General features: G+C 38.3%; 1 long non-coding RNA gene across 1 annotated transcript; it reads right to left on the reverse strand.

Moving 5' to 3' along the window:
• Nucleotides 1-9,514: 9,514 nt before the first annotated feature.
• LOC134203093 (uncharacterized) lies at nt 9,515-10,389 on the reverse strand. Its single transcript, XR_009977438.1, has 2 exons — nt 10,147-10,389; nt 9,515-10,074 (listed from the first exon to the last, which is right to left on the reverse strand). It is a non-coding gene; the product is annotated as an uncharacterized LOC134203093 (long non-coding RNA).
• Between the last annotated feature and the right edge of the window lie 4,689 nt (nt 10,390-15,078).

Consider the following 15,078-nt stretch of genomic DNA (forward strand, 5'->3'; position numbering starts at 1 on the left):
TATGAAAGATTTTACCTGGTGCAAAGTCAATTTTTAAAAGCATAAGTAATGAAAAGTTTATGTAATTTCATACTTCTGTTTTATAGGTGTCCCACATATACCAGGCCAATATGGACAGCGATGGCAAAGGTTTCCGTATGATTATGAAGATCATCCAAGTTCCCAGGAATCTCAAAATGCACATTCGCAGCCTACATCTGATCCTTTGGCTATCACAATGTATACAAATTCACAGCCAACGTCTGACCCTTTGGCTATTACAACGTCATATGATCACCTTTCCTCACAAAGTATTAACAAAACATCATCGCAACTCTACCAACCGAAAAACGATCCACTTGCAATCACGTTGACTGCTTCGGAGAACTTTAAAATTATGGATTCCGAGGTCACGCGTCAGTCATCTGATCCTCTAGCTTTTTTCAGGTAGCGTCTTCTGCATTGTTGGTCATGTTCAGTTTTAACATATTCTTTTTTAGGCCGTGGTTGGAGGACAGTTCCAAAGCAACTGGGGAATATAATGTGCTAAATGTATCCGCTCATACAACGAAGGACGTTTCTTTTGGATTACCGTACCATGAACAACATACCGTCGAAAATAGTCATTCCACAACTGTTTTTGGGTAACCAATTAAAATCCTAATTGATATGCGCCATCCAGACTCTATTGCTTTATATCAAGTGATATAGGTAACTCGTAGTCTGGACGGAAATACTTTAAGTGAGCAGAGACAGGGGCAATATGAATACATAACTCCAACACGCGTCCTAAAATATGTTACAATGACAATTATATACTAAAAAATCTATATATTTTTTTAGATCGATGCACAGCAATACTCCTATGGTAACAACTTCGAACAACAGATCTGTCGTTACTAATTCTATTACTTATGCGAGAAACGACTCGAAGCAGATCGGGCTATCCATCTGTACCACAGATCGTGACCAGTCATTTTCTCAAGAACAGTTCATCTCCAACAAGCGCCATTATGAATGCCTTTTGGAAGAAAGAGCCCTCAAAGATTCGGACATAAGTAAATTATCATTCAAAAACGTTACCACCTCAACTACGAAAAAAGCTCGATTAACGAATGAGATTGAAAGCAATCAACTCTCCATTGGACAAAAATCTTTGTTCAGGTAATTGGGACTTCATAAATCGTAATAGCTGTTTATTTTCAAATTAAATTCTTTTTTTTTAGACCATTTCAAACAGAAAACTTAGACCAGAATTCTTCTCCGCATAATTCACTATTATCGATCGAAAACGTGCCAAACGATCAGATTCAAAATAAGAAAGCATATCCGCAAAATATACAACGGTAGTGATTAAGACCTTTATTTTAAATGTTTTGTAATAAATGAGCAAATGATTATATTTACAGTTCATCGTTCAAGGAAAATGTTCTTGCCAGTTCAATATATTCTGGCGACACAAGCCGAACTGTGTCACGCATCAACAGCTATTCTAATGTACATAGAGATACTGTTGGTCAACAACAATATTTTTTATCGTTCAACCCAAGAGAAAATTCAAAAAACTTCGAAAACACTGAAATTATTTTGTCACAACGCAAGAAAGTTGCTAGCACCTGTTATAGTCCTCAGTCTTCAGTTCCGAATTATAACTTGTCAACGAAACTCAGATACGAAGGAAGCGTATCTGCTAAGTATCAGAGTAATATTCACAGCGGTTCTCCAGCTCACTCTGGCTATGTACAGTTTAATAAAAAGGTGTCGTCAAACCAGTTAGACCTAACCCTAACGAGAAAAACAGTTCTGCAGACGATATTTCGTTGAATAACAATCATCGAGCCCTACCAGACGACGATCGGAACGATGCATGTTATTCGTCCTCTATGCTTCGGTCTCGGAATAGCAATCCATGTGGATCTACAGAATTTTCCCGACTTTCACGCTCTGGTAGTGGCCAGGCTTTCAACAAAATATTCAACCAACACAACATGATCAAAGGTGGCGTGGAGGAAAGTTCCATTCGTCATCACCTACGAGAAGTCCAGAGCAGTAACTTGAGTCAAAATCATCGAACATTAGCACACATCGATCAACCAATAAGGTACGTATTTGATAATACTTTCCATACTATGCAAATGATTTATGGACAACCAAATGTTTTAGGTCTCAGATTAGCAATCCTTACGGATCCTCAGATTTGTATATGTCATCGAACAAAACACCAAAGCAAAAGCAAACCATGGTGAATAGTGGTGTTAACAAATGTGCAGAACGGGGAGAAGTACATCTGAAGGAAGTGCAAAGTAGTTTCATCAATCAAATTCGTCACACAACATCACCCAATTCAAGTGGATCTCTTGATCACTCTCGCAGTAGAATCTCCGAAAACAATAAGTCCTCCTATGAACTAATCAAACAATCTGAAATGAGAAGCGGCGATAAGAAAAGCAACACAACTTACCAGCATACTGAAGAAGTAAACAGCTGTTCCGTAGATTCTGAAAAACGAACACTATCAAAAAACGATCATCCGAAAAAATATCAAACCCATCAAATGATTGCGCCCGATTCAAATTATTTGTTGTCTATGAGAAGCATGACAATCAGGTCACAGCTAATTAATCCCTACGATTCCCTGGATCGATCGTCTAATCGTACTCGTGCATCGTCTAACGAAAATATGTCCTCGGATGAACGCATCAAGCAACGTGAACGTGAATATCAAACACTATCAACCGTCAGTCAGCCAACAGAGTGTCAAACTAATCAAATAAAGTACGATGCCAAATGTTCGTTGCCTATGAATCGTACGACAGTTAGGTCCCAGAGTAGTAATCCATATGGACCTCCTAGTCATTTTCGTCAAGTCCTGTTGAACAAAGAACAACAATCGACCCAACATATCATGAATAGTAGCAGGTTGGAGACAAGTCATTTAGATCATCGTCATGGGGAAGCACAGGATCACAATTATCAAATGCTCACGAACAGCGAAGAGCCAGCAAAGTATCAAACGATTCCACATGATGCATGCAGTCCATCGCCTACGATAAACATGTCGGTTGGGTCTCAGAGCAGTAAACTATTTGTATCACAGGATAACTCCCGCCGAAAGCTCTATGATAATGGCCTTCTAATAAGCTTTAAAGCGGTCCAACATAAATCGCGGTGATGTAAATAGAATATCAATCGAACAGCACCGAAGTCCCGTAGAACATGAAAACATTGAGGTTTCATTCTTGCATCAAGATCAGGGGCCACTGTCGGAAAATAATCAGCCAACAGTAGTGGCAAGTGTGGTAAACAGCTCAGTTATCTTGGAGAATAACGTTAGCAGTTGTTCTTCGAAGTATCCTTACATTATGCTGTCTAGCGTAGACAAATCAGCCGATAAAGTACAGGTTAATAACGATGAAGATAATTCTTCCGTGCATGTGCCTCACGCTCTCCCTATAGAATATGATCGACCCACTCGACAACGACATTTTCCTGACAAGCAGACTAATCATGCTGATGTCCTTGGAAATTTATATGATTCTGAAGAAGAGGATGCACTGAATCATTTGGACGAATTTGGTAATGATATTGAGAAAGGTGATGATACAAATTTGAACAATTTCTCAGTCAACGATTTTTTTTTAAAGTATCGAAATATAACATTACTTAATGATGATGAGCCGAACATTATGGAACGGAACTAAAGTGGTTCGGTAAAAAATGGTAAGATTGATTTTTTTTCTGATAGATCAGAGATTCCCAAACAAACACACACACACTCACTCACTCACACACGTGCCTCATAGTTTGAGAAATTCTGGAAAATTCATGCTTTACGAATGATAATTTTAAATTGTAGGAGATCTCGGATTCAAGGAACTGGACGATGGACCAACAAAACCTAAAAAAAATAACCTAAGAACTATAAACCGACTAGCTAAAATGAGGGGTGAGAGCTACAAACGATCTGATGGAACCATTGTTCCAGCTAGATGCATAAAACCTGCATGCTCATGTGTAAGGCTGAAGTGTTACGAGAAGTTCACTTGTGATACGCGATCTAAAATTTTAGCATCATTACTTCAGCTATCGTCTTCTGGACAAAATCAAGTCATTAGCAGTAACATGGGATTGAAAGTTACAACTCGCCCAACGGTAAGATTTTAGCATTGATAAAACTATGCTTATTCTGCGTCTCTTATGAGGTGTAAGAATTGCTGATATCCCCTATTGAATTACACGGTCATCTTACGTAAGACGTGTCGATAACGACAATTCTAGAGTCATTCGAGACGCAGAATAAGCACAAGTATTTTTAATAAATCTAATATTCAACTTTATCTAGGTTCTTAATTCTCGGAGAACTTATACACGGTCGTATCATTTACCTGCTCTAAATGGAAGAGTTCAGGTATGCAAGCCTATGTTTATGGCTACCTTTGACGTGAAAGACAAGAAACTACGTGTGTTGGCGGCTAAACAGCTAGCAGGTATTGGGATAGCATCGGATGATATGAGGATAAACAATAGAAATCCTCGGATGATAACAGAAGATCATCGGCGATATGTATTGGAACATATTCAATCATTTCCGGCGTATTCATCGCATTATACCAGGAAAGCACTTCAAAAAGTACCTCAGCAGCGATCTCAACATTGTAAAATGTATAAGCTATACAAAGTGAAATGTGCGAATGACGGCTTAGACCCTGTACACTTGACAACGTATAGAATTCTGTTCCGTACTCAAAACTTGTCGTTCCGGACACCGAAAGCCGATACGTGCAACACTTGTGATAAATTATCTACACGATTAAAGGTTGCGAAATCCGAAACAGAAAAATCTGAAATCGTCGAGGAACGAGATAGGCATCAGCATTTTGCTCAAAGTGTATATGATACAAAAAGAATGGATGTGCAAGCCGCTAAATCAAGTGAAAGCATTCGGACAGTATCTTTTGACCTGCAAAATGTTCGCCAACACCACATTTGCAATGCGGTACAGCGTTCTATTGTCGACAACTCTACACATTGAACTTTACCGTGTTCAGCTCTGAAAAGTCTGGAAATTCAGTTACATGTTACATGTGGGACGAGTCAAAAGCGCCGCGGCTCCCAAGAAATGAGCTCCTGTATTTTCGATGACCTCAAGAAAATGCGACCCGCTGTTCGCGAAGTGAACTATTATTCCGATAGATGTGCCGGGCAAAATCATAATTTTATTTTGTGCATGATGTTTAGCTTCTTCATGTATCGTTGCAGTGCCGAAAACCGAAGTATGACTGTGCGGCATAAATTTATGACTTCAGGGCACAGTCATATGGAGGTTGATTCGGTGCATGCTTGCATTGAAAAAGCGAAAAAAACGATCCACGATAAATATCGAAACACCCAGAGATTGGGTAGTTTTCGTCTCATCCATTGAACGAAAAGTACCTTTTGTAGTGCACGATATGGAGCAAAGGGAGTTCCTTGCATTTAAAGCATTAGAGGATAATTTCAAAAGCCGAAGTGCAATGTTCACGGTGAACCAATCCGTTTCAAAGAAGTATCGTGGTTCGAGTATCGTTCTGACAACCCCGGAATAGTGTACTATAAATACACGCTACAGGACAAAGAATTTCTGCAATTTGATATACGTCTACATGGTACCGAGCAACCGTATTACTTGCCACAAGACCTTCCTCCAATATCAAATGATCCCCTACCTCTTTCCAATGAAAAGCTCGCCGATCTGCGAAAATTGATGGATTTTGTGATCAATAAACCATATTATGCTGCTCTATTAGGACAACTTGCGCCGGGGAAAAGGGGACTGAAAAGTGATAAAGACATGGAGGATCATTTTGAAGACGACCTTAATATAGATATCGATGATCTAGAAACGGGTACCAACTGAGTGTACATTGAAGTATCTGTATGTGAACATTCACGAATAAGAGTAATAAACTGTTAGTATTTAGCATAACTATTTTGGTTCAAATTTTATTTTTCTTGGAGAAACTCTATTTACTATATTCACTCGATAATCACTTATGTGAAACCCGGATTTATTCATAGTGGCGATGCCTTATTTGTAAGTAACTAAAACACTAACCGAGTTTTTAAACGAGGAATCTGTGCTGATACACGCCAGCGAATCATGGTGTGTATCAACGGAGAACACTTAACGACTGCAGGTGTTTATCAACAGATGCCTGTGATACATAATTCGGGCTTGGTGGCCTCACAACTGGATCTTGTCGTTGTCAGCAAAACCGATAGCAACTAAATTTTAGGATCGAAAATTTGGTTTTCCTCGTCGAAATTGTTGGGAAGACGATTCCTCCTACATACTGCAAAAAATCGGACAACTACGATGAGCTTGGTATGATAGTGTGAACTCTGTTCTGGTTGATACTGGCAATGTGCAGACGTACAAAGAACAGATTGGATTTTGTGGAAATGAAGAATCCGAATGGCAGTAGTTTCCTGTCCAAGGCATTATTCGATGCGATCCTAGGCTGTTCAATTCCATCTGTTTCGAAATAACCGAGGAAATAACACTGTTAGACAATATAGTATTTCATATTGCTTAATTTTACTTACATTTTCTTTCAACAACTCCAAAACTATTCCATTTCCTATTCTTCCAGCAGAAAGGCGCAATTGAAATACTGATTATGCAGGAAGGCTCTGTCAACAGGCGAAAATGACATCTGATTTTCCAATAAGAAAGAGTCAACGGGCGAAATTGAATTTATATTTGACATAAGGAAAACATTCTGAAGGGCGTTTATGGAAACACATAAACTAAAGGGTGTATTTCTATTTTTCTTCAATTACAATATGAAAATCGATTTATATATTAGCGGTAATTAACAGTAAGATGGAAGAAGTCAACATTAAGAACCTATGATGAAGGGCACGATAAAAAAGCTATTTGTCGTAAATAGAGAATATTTTTTTGAACTCAAATTTTCATCTTTCGATTTCTCGTTTTGTCCTCGACGCTAGTATCGCCTATTTGAAAAAAATCCCTTGAAATCTTCCGTGCATATGCCTCACGCTCTCCCTATAAAATATGATCGACCCACTCGACAACGACATTTTCCTGACAAGCAGACTAATCATGCTGATGTCCTTGGAAATTTATATGATTCTGAAGAAGAGGATGCACTGAATCATTTGGACGAATTTGGTAATGCTATTGAGAAAGGTGATGATACAAATTTGAACAATTTCTCAGTCAACGATTTTTTTGAAAAGTATCGAAATATATCATTACTTAATGATGATGAGCCGAACATCATAGAACGGATCGAAAGTGGTTCGGTAGAAAATGGTAAGATTGATTTTTTTTTTCTGATAGATCAGAGATTCCCAAACAAACACACACACACATACACTCACTCACTCACACACACGTGCCTCATAGTTTGAGAAATTCTGGAAAATTCATGCTTTACGAATGATAATTTTAAATTGTAGGAGATCTCAGATTCAAGGAACTGGAAGATGGACCAACAAAACCTAAAACAAATAAACTAAGAGCTATAAACCGACTAGCTAAAATGAGGTTCCAGCTAGATGCATAAAACCTGCATGCTCATGTGTAAGGCTGAAGTGTTACGAGAAGTTCACTTGTGATACGCGATCTAAAATTTTAGCATCATTACTTCATCTATCGTCTTCTGGACAAAATCAAGTCATTAGCAGTAACATGGGATTGAAAGTTAAAACTCGCCCAACGGTAAGATTTTAGCATTGATAAAACTATGCTTATTCTGCGTCTCTTATGAGGTGTAAGAATTGCTGATATCCCCTATTGAATTACACGGTCATCTTACGTAAGACGTGTCGATAACGACAATTCTAGAGTCATTCGAGACGCAGAATAAGCACAAGTATTTTTAATAAATCTAATATTCAACTTTATCTAGGTTCTTAATTCTCGGAGAACTTATACACGGTCGTATCATTTACCTGCTCTAAATGGAAGAGTTCAGGTATGCAAGCCTATGTTTATGGCTACCTTTGACGTGAAAGACAAGAAACTACGTGTGTTGGCGGCTAAACAGCTAGCAGGTATTGGGATAGCATCGGATGATATGAGGATAAACAATAGAAATCCTCGGATGATAACAGAAGATCATCGGCGATATGTATTGGAACATATTCAATCATTTCCGGCGTATTCATCGCATTATACCAGGGAAAGCACTTCAAAAAAGTACCTCAGCAGCGATCTCAACATTGTAAAAATGTATAAGCTATACAAAGTGAAATGTGCGAATGACGGCTTAGACCCTGTACACTTGACAACGTATAGAATTCTGTTCCGTACTCAAAACTTGTCGTTCCGGACACCGAAAGCCGATACGTGCAACACTTGTGATAAATTATCTACACGATTAAAGGTTGCGAAATCCGAAACAGAAAAATCTGAAATCGTCGAGGAACGAGATAGGCATCAGCATTTTGCTCAAAGTGTATATGATACAAAAAGAATGGATGTGCAAGCCGCTAAATCAAGTGAAAGCATTCGGACAGTATCTTTTGACCTGCAAAAATGTCTGCCAACACCACATTTGCAATGCGGTACAGCGTTCTATTGTCGACAACTCTACACATTGAACTTTACCGTGTTCAGCTCTGAAAAGTCTGGAAATTCAGTTACATGTTACATGTGGGACGAGTCAAAAGCGCGCCGCGGCTCCCAAGAAATGAGCTCCTGTATTTTCGATGACCTCAAGAAAATGCGACCCGCTGTTCGCGAAGTGAACTATTATTCCGATAGATGTGCCGGGCAAAATCATAATTTTATTTTGTGCATGATGTTTAGCTTCTTCATGTATCGTTGCAGTGCCGAAAACCGAAGTATGACTGTGCGGCATAAATTTATGACTTCAGGGCACAGTCATATGGAGGTTGATTCGGTGCATGCTTGCATTGAAAAAGCGAAAAAACGATCCACGATAAATATCGAAACACCCAGAGATTGGGTAGTTTTCGTCTCATCCATTGAACGAAAAGTACCTTTTGTAGTGCACGATATGGAGCAAAGGGAATTCCTTGCATTTAAAGCATTAGAGGATAATTTCAAAAAGCCGAAGTGCAATGTTCACGGTGAACCAATCCGTTTCAAAGAAGTATCGTGGTTCGAGTATCGTTCTGACAACCCCGGAATAGTGTACTATAAATACACGCTACAGGACAAAGAATTTCTGCAATTTGATATACGTCTACATGGTACCGAGCAACCGTATTACTTGCCACAAGACCTTCCTTCAATATCAAATGAGCCCTACCTCTTTCCAATGAAAAGCTCGCCGATCTGCGAAAATTGATGGATTTTGTGATCAATAAACCATATTATGCTGCTCTATTAGGACAACTTGCGCCGAAGAAAAGGGGACGAAAAAGTAAGAAAGACATGGATGATCATTTTGAAGACGACCTTGATATAGATATCGATGATCTAGAAACGGGTACCAACTGAGTGTACATTGAAGTATCTGTATGTGAACATTCACGAATAAGAGTAATAAACTGTTAGTATTTAGCATAACTATTTTGGTTCAAATTTTATTTTTCTTGGAGAAACTCTATTTACTATATTCACTCGATAATCACTTATGTGAAACCCGGATTTATTCATAGTGGCGATGCCTTATTTGTAAGTAACTAAAACACTAACCGAGTTTTTAAACGAGGAATCTGTGCTGATACACGCCAGCGAATCATGGTGTGTATCAACGGAGAACACTTAACGACTGCAGGTGTTTATCAACAGATGCCTGTGATACATAATTCGGGCTTGGTGGCCTCACAACTGGATCTTGTCGTTGTCAGCAAAACCGATAGCAACTAAATTTTAGGATCGAAAATTTGGTTTTCCTCGTCGAAATTGTTGGGAAGACGATTCCTCCTACATACTGCAAAAATCGGACAACTACGATGAGCTTGGTATGATAGTGTGAACTCTGTTCTGGTTGATACTGGCAATGTGCAGACGTACAAAGAACAGATTGGATTTTGTGGAAATGAAGAATCCGAATGGCAGTAGTTTCCTGTCCAAGGCATTATTCGATGCGATCCTAGGCTGTTCAATTCCATCTGTTTCTGAAATAACCGAGGAAATAACACTGTTAGACAATATAGTATTTCATATTGCTTAATTTTACTTACATTTTCTTTCAACAACTCCAAAACTATTTCATTTCCTATTCTTCCAGCAGAAAGGCGCAATTGAAATACTGATTATGCAGGAAGGCTCTGTCAACAGGCGAAAATTACATCTGATTTTCCAATAAGAAAGAGTCAACGGGCGAAATTGAATTTATATTTGACATAAGGAAAACATTCTGAAGGGCGTTTATGGAAACACATAAACTAAAGGGTGTATTTCTATTTTTCTTCAATTACAATATGAAAATCGATTTATATATTAGTGGTAATTAACAGTATGATGGAAGAAGTCAACATTAAGAACCTATGATGAAGGGCACGATAAAAAAAGCTATTCGTCGTAAATAGAGAATATTCTTTTGAACACAAATTTTCATCTTTCGATTTCTCGTTTTGTCCTCGACGCTAGTATCGCCTATTTGAAAAAAATCCCTTGATATATGGATTTCCATACCTTAGTATTTATTTACATTGGACCTAATTTGCCAAAACTGTGTTATTTATCACTGCGTGCACGTAAAAAAAACTCATAAATATTACGGAGAAAAAGAACTTGGATAGCTCCGCAGAAATATTTAACGCGCAGAGGGAAATCTCCTCATAAAATCAGCCATATGGGCCAAACACAATTGGTACGTTTGCGTGCGTTTTGACAGTTTTCCCATGGGAAAACTGTCAAAACGCACCGTTAAATTGCGTTCAATCATACAAATCAACTGTCATGAAGCCCACTAATTTGAATGGCGTGGGCCTACACTTGACATGGAAATATTCAATAATTTAAATCAGTTTTACCATAATTGTGTCGAATATACAGTGGCCTATTAGATAAGCAAGCATTCGTATAATTCCATGTCGTAAATGTTGTTCATAAATAATTATTAATTCCACAGGCGTGCGCAAACTTCCTATCTCGCCTGGAGCATCGTCTGTTCCCATATTATGACTAGCGCTATTGCTCTTTCAGTGGCACACGGTCGGTTAGATAGGGCCTGCTTGCGGATTCCGGCATATGTCTATGGAAGTTTAACAGAGTCCACTGTTAAATCCTATCATATCTTTAGAAAACACACAATTCGCAGTGGCCAGGGAGAGGTCTTTAAACTCTTGGACATAGCTGTGGTGGTGATTTTACTAATCAAATATTAAAAACTGTGCTTTCAAGTTGTTATGTCTTTAAAGCGAATATATTGAAATTGTTTTATAATTGGGATACGGAATATGTTGTATTAAGTATAATAAAAAATATATAATAATTAATACTAAGATGCAATCGACACATACTTTATGGCAAAAATCCATATATTTTGAAATATGCATATCATACGGCGACACATACTTAATTGCATACAAATACACACATGGATACTATGACCCACATGGACAGTATGTGTGAACACTCATGTAATGCATGCGGGCGCATGGAATATTATGTGTCGAAAATATGGAATCCATTTCGCTACCCCCATTGCAAAAATCCATGTGTGAACTCATGAATATAATGCGGAGTTTTTTGTCAGTATATTGATTCAGGAAGTTGAGATAAGGGGTCGTTCAAATATTACGTCCAAGGTTTAAGGGGGGGAGGGGGTTTGAGTTTTGAGACAGTTTGTGACCGGGGAGGGAGGGGGGTTCGTCTTATGTGACGTCCATCCACAAGAAAAAAAATGAGAGCATTTTGGGAACAATTTGCATTTCAAAAACATAATCAAACTTTTAGTAAAGGACATGATTCACTAAGATATTGGAAAAATTGTGTACGAAAAAGAAAAACTAAAACAATCGCTGAAATATAAAATAAACATGTACGTACAGGGGGAGGGAGGGGGTCAATGATTTGTGACAGTTTGTGACACGAGGGGAGGGGGTTGAAAATGCCGAAAAACGATGGACGTAATTTTGAACGATCCCTAACGTTCTTAAAACTGTATCTGCTTTGAGTAGCTCGTCAATATCGAAAAGTCATATGACAAAATCATGCCACCTTCACGAAATGTATGGGCCTTTTCACGAGACGTTTAAAAACAGCTGATTTCATCGTCAATTGACAGTTCTTCTATGAAAGTGACAGCTTCGGACTTGCAGGCCTGTTCAGCGTTTGTAAACAAGTGCAGTCTCGGCAGTGTCACATGAAAAGGCCTATTCACGACTTTTCCCCCACACGGATAAACTCAGAAACTCATTAATGAGTAAAAAAGTACTCATTTTGAGTTCATGTATGTAGCTGCCAGAAAATGGGGAAAATTTTACAACTTTAAATGTGTGAAAAAACACCCATTTTGAGAATGTTGTTTCAGTTACAAATTGATTATCTTTTACTCCTAAATGGGTGAAAAAATACTTAGGAGGTAAACTGAGCCCATCATAAAGTAAAGTGTCTTTGGGTTATATTCCCCGTTATAATCTACATTTTATTCGATTTGAGTTGCTAGAACGTCCGGTAAAGACATGAAGGAGCTAGTACGTGCAAAAGTAAGTTTGAACTTGTTTTTTTTTTCATTGTGATTTTTATTTCTACTGTTCGATAAAATTTGTTTCAACATGCAGAAGCCTCGGGAGCAACATGATAGCAACATGGAACCACATGATAGTTCAACACGGAGCCTACTACCGCATTTTCTACGAAAACCAAGGGGAAAGACAAGTTTTTCAAGTCGAAAAATCCAGAAAAAGGCGGCACATTCCACAAAAAAGACAACAAAACCCGCATAAGGAATGATGCGTTTCTGTTCTGGATTTTTCGACTTGGAAAAACTTGTGTAGTTCCCTTTGACGAAAATATATTTTAATGTAAATATCCGAAGAGATCGTAGTAGTCAAGGCTCAAGAACGGAAGTGTTTCTTTTTGACAGCATTTTTTTCCGCCTCCAATAAAATGTTTTTTGAATTGTTTTATGAGGCTAATTCAAGTCGGTGACCTCCCATCAAGACCAGTGTATGCTGAAAACGGCAGCAATAGAAGACGGCCTATAAATATGGCGCCAGATTTGGATTCTACTGGACAATACGATAGATGATGTTGGCGAATCCGATCTGCGGAGTACGGCGAGGTACCGGAATAGACGACCAATGGACGTGGTGAAATTGCTCAGCGAAGTGCTGGACTTAACGGCAGTGGTGGAAATCTGCGAACATTACTCACAAAACAAGAAGTAGGCAATGCAAAAGACTCGCGAACATTTGTTTTGCCTTTTTCTTGCCTACCTACTACTCGCAGAGAAAACAAAAAACGAACCCCGAAAAATGTTCGTGAAGCTTCGCGAGTCATTCGGGTTAATTTGCTAAAAGTCATAAAACAACCTCGGAACTTATTTCTCACTGATGTTCGAGCAAGAACATAATTGTTTATTGTTATTGTGTTTATGTCAAGTCAAATCTATCCATTGTATTCGAAGTAATCACAAAAACTCGCGACCGTGTTTTTACTCCCGAACAAAATACAGCCCGGCTTTTTGTTTTTGCTCTGCCCGTACTCGCGAACAAAGCAAGCGCCAGAAAATGCAGGCAGTAGGTTCGCGCGAGTGTGGCATTTTGGTAGGCTCCATTACCCTCTTTACTTACTCGTGCAGCGAGTAATTCCCGCACTGCTTAACGGTCGAAAAACTTGGTCATGGTTTGACAGGTCGTAGAGATAGGTAAGTGAACAATTAGTTCCGACGAGAGGACGAGAGTGCACACTAGTTCAACGGCGACTCAGATAAAAATACGGTGATACATATTTATATCCAAGCCCTTATTCAATTATTTCAATTAATCCATCTTCTTCATTTTATTCATTACTTTCATTCATTCATTATTCCTCTATACATTTCGTTTATTTTTCATTTTAAAATTATACAGTGAACCCTCTCCTACTCATATTTTTTTCATCTTTCATACAATATGAAGGTATTTTCTGTGATGATCGTTTTCTTTTATGTACTTCCTAACCCGATGGTCCCTTTAATAGAGTATTAATCCTATGAGCTGTGCCGTATGATGTAAAGTAATTTGATGTGATACGTTATATACTTTATTCCCACTAAAAATTATAAAGGGGGACTGCTTGGGCGGTGCCCCTATTTCCGTCCCTTACGTCTGTTGCTCAGGCGCATTGTTGCCGAATTGATTGGTTCTAAATAGGGAAAGCAGTTGAACCATGGGGCAAAAAGGCCTCACTCATGAAATCATTTAATTCTTGCAGGAAATTTATGAACGAATATTAGTGTACAAGTCAATATTAGTCATTTATTATTGAGCTGCAATGGAAAAAAAAACAAAATGCCCTCATATTCACTTACAATTAAACAATTTGCGATTCTTTCACCTTATTCGTAAGATTGTCGTTGAATCGATATCATAGTTCATTATCTTTACATATTTTTATATTATTATGTTTACATTATTATATATTCATATTTCCATATTTTATGTATCGATATTCTCATAATAATATAGTTTCATCTTTTTCTTCAATATATTCCAATATTCCAACTAGCTAATAACGGCGCCAGATTTGGATTCTACTGGACAATACGATAGATGATGTTGGCGAATCCGATCTGCGGAGTACGGCGAGGTACTGGAATAGACGACCAATGGACGTGGTGAAATTGCTCAGCGAAGTGCTGGACTTAACGGCAGTGATGGAAATCTTTGAACATTACTCACAAAACAAGGAGTAGGCAATGCAAAATACTCGCGAACATTTGTTTTGTCTTTTTCTTGTCTACGTACTACTCGCAGAGAAAACAGAAAAATGAACCCCGAAAAATGTTCGTGAAGCTTCGCGAGTCATTCGGGTTAATTTGCAAAATGTCATTAACAACCTCGGAACATTATCACGGATGATCGAGCAAGAACACATTTGTTTATTGTTATTGTGTTTATGTCAAGTGAAATTTATCCATTGTATTAGAAGTAATCACAAAAACTCGCGACCGTGTTTTTACT

The sequence above is a fragment of the Armigeres subalbatus genome, unplaced genomic scaffold, assembly GCF_024139115.2.
Source record: "Armigeres subalbatus isolate Guangzhou_Male unplaced genomic scaffold, GZ_Asu_2 Contig1644, whole genome shotgun sequence".
Lineage (NCBI taxonomy): Eukaryota > Metazoa > Arthropoda > Insecta > Diptera > Culicidae > Armigeres > Armigeres subalbatus.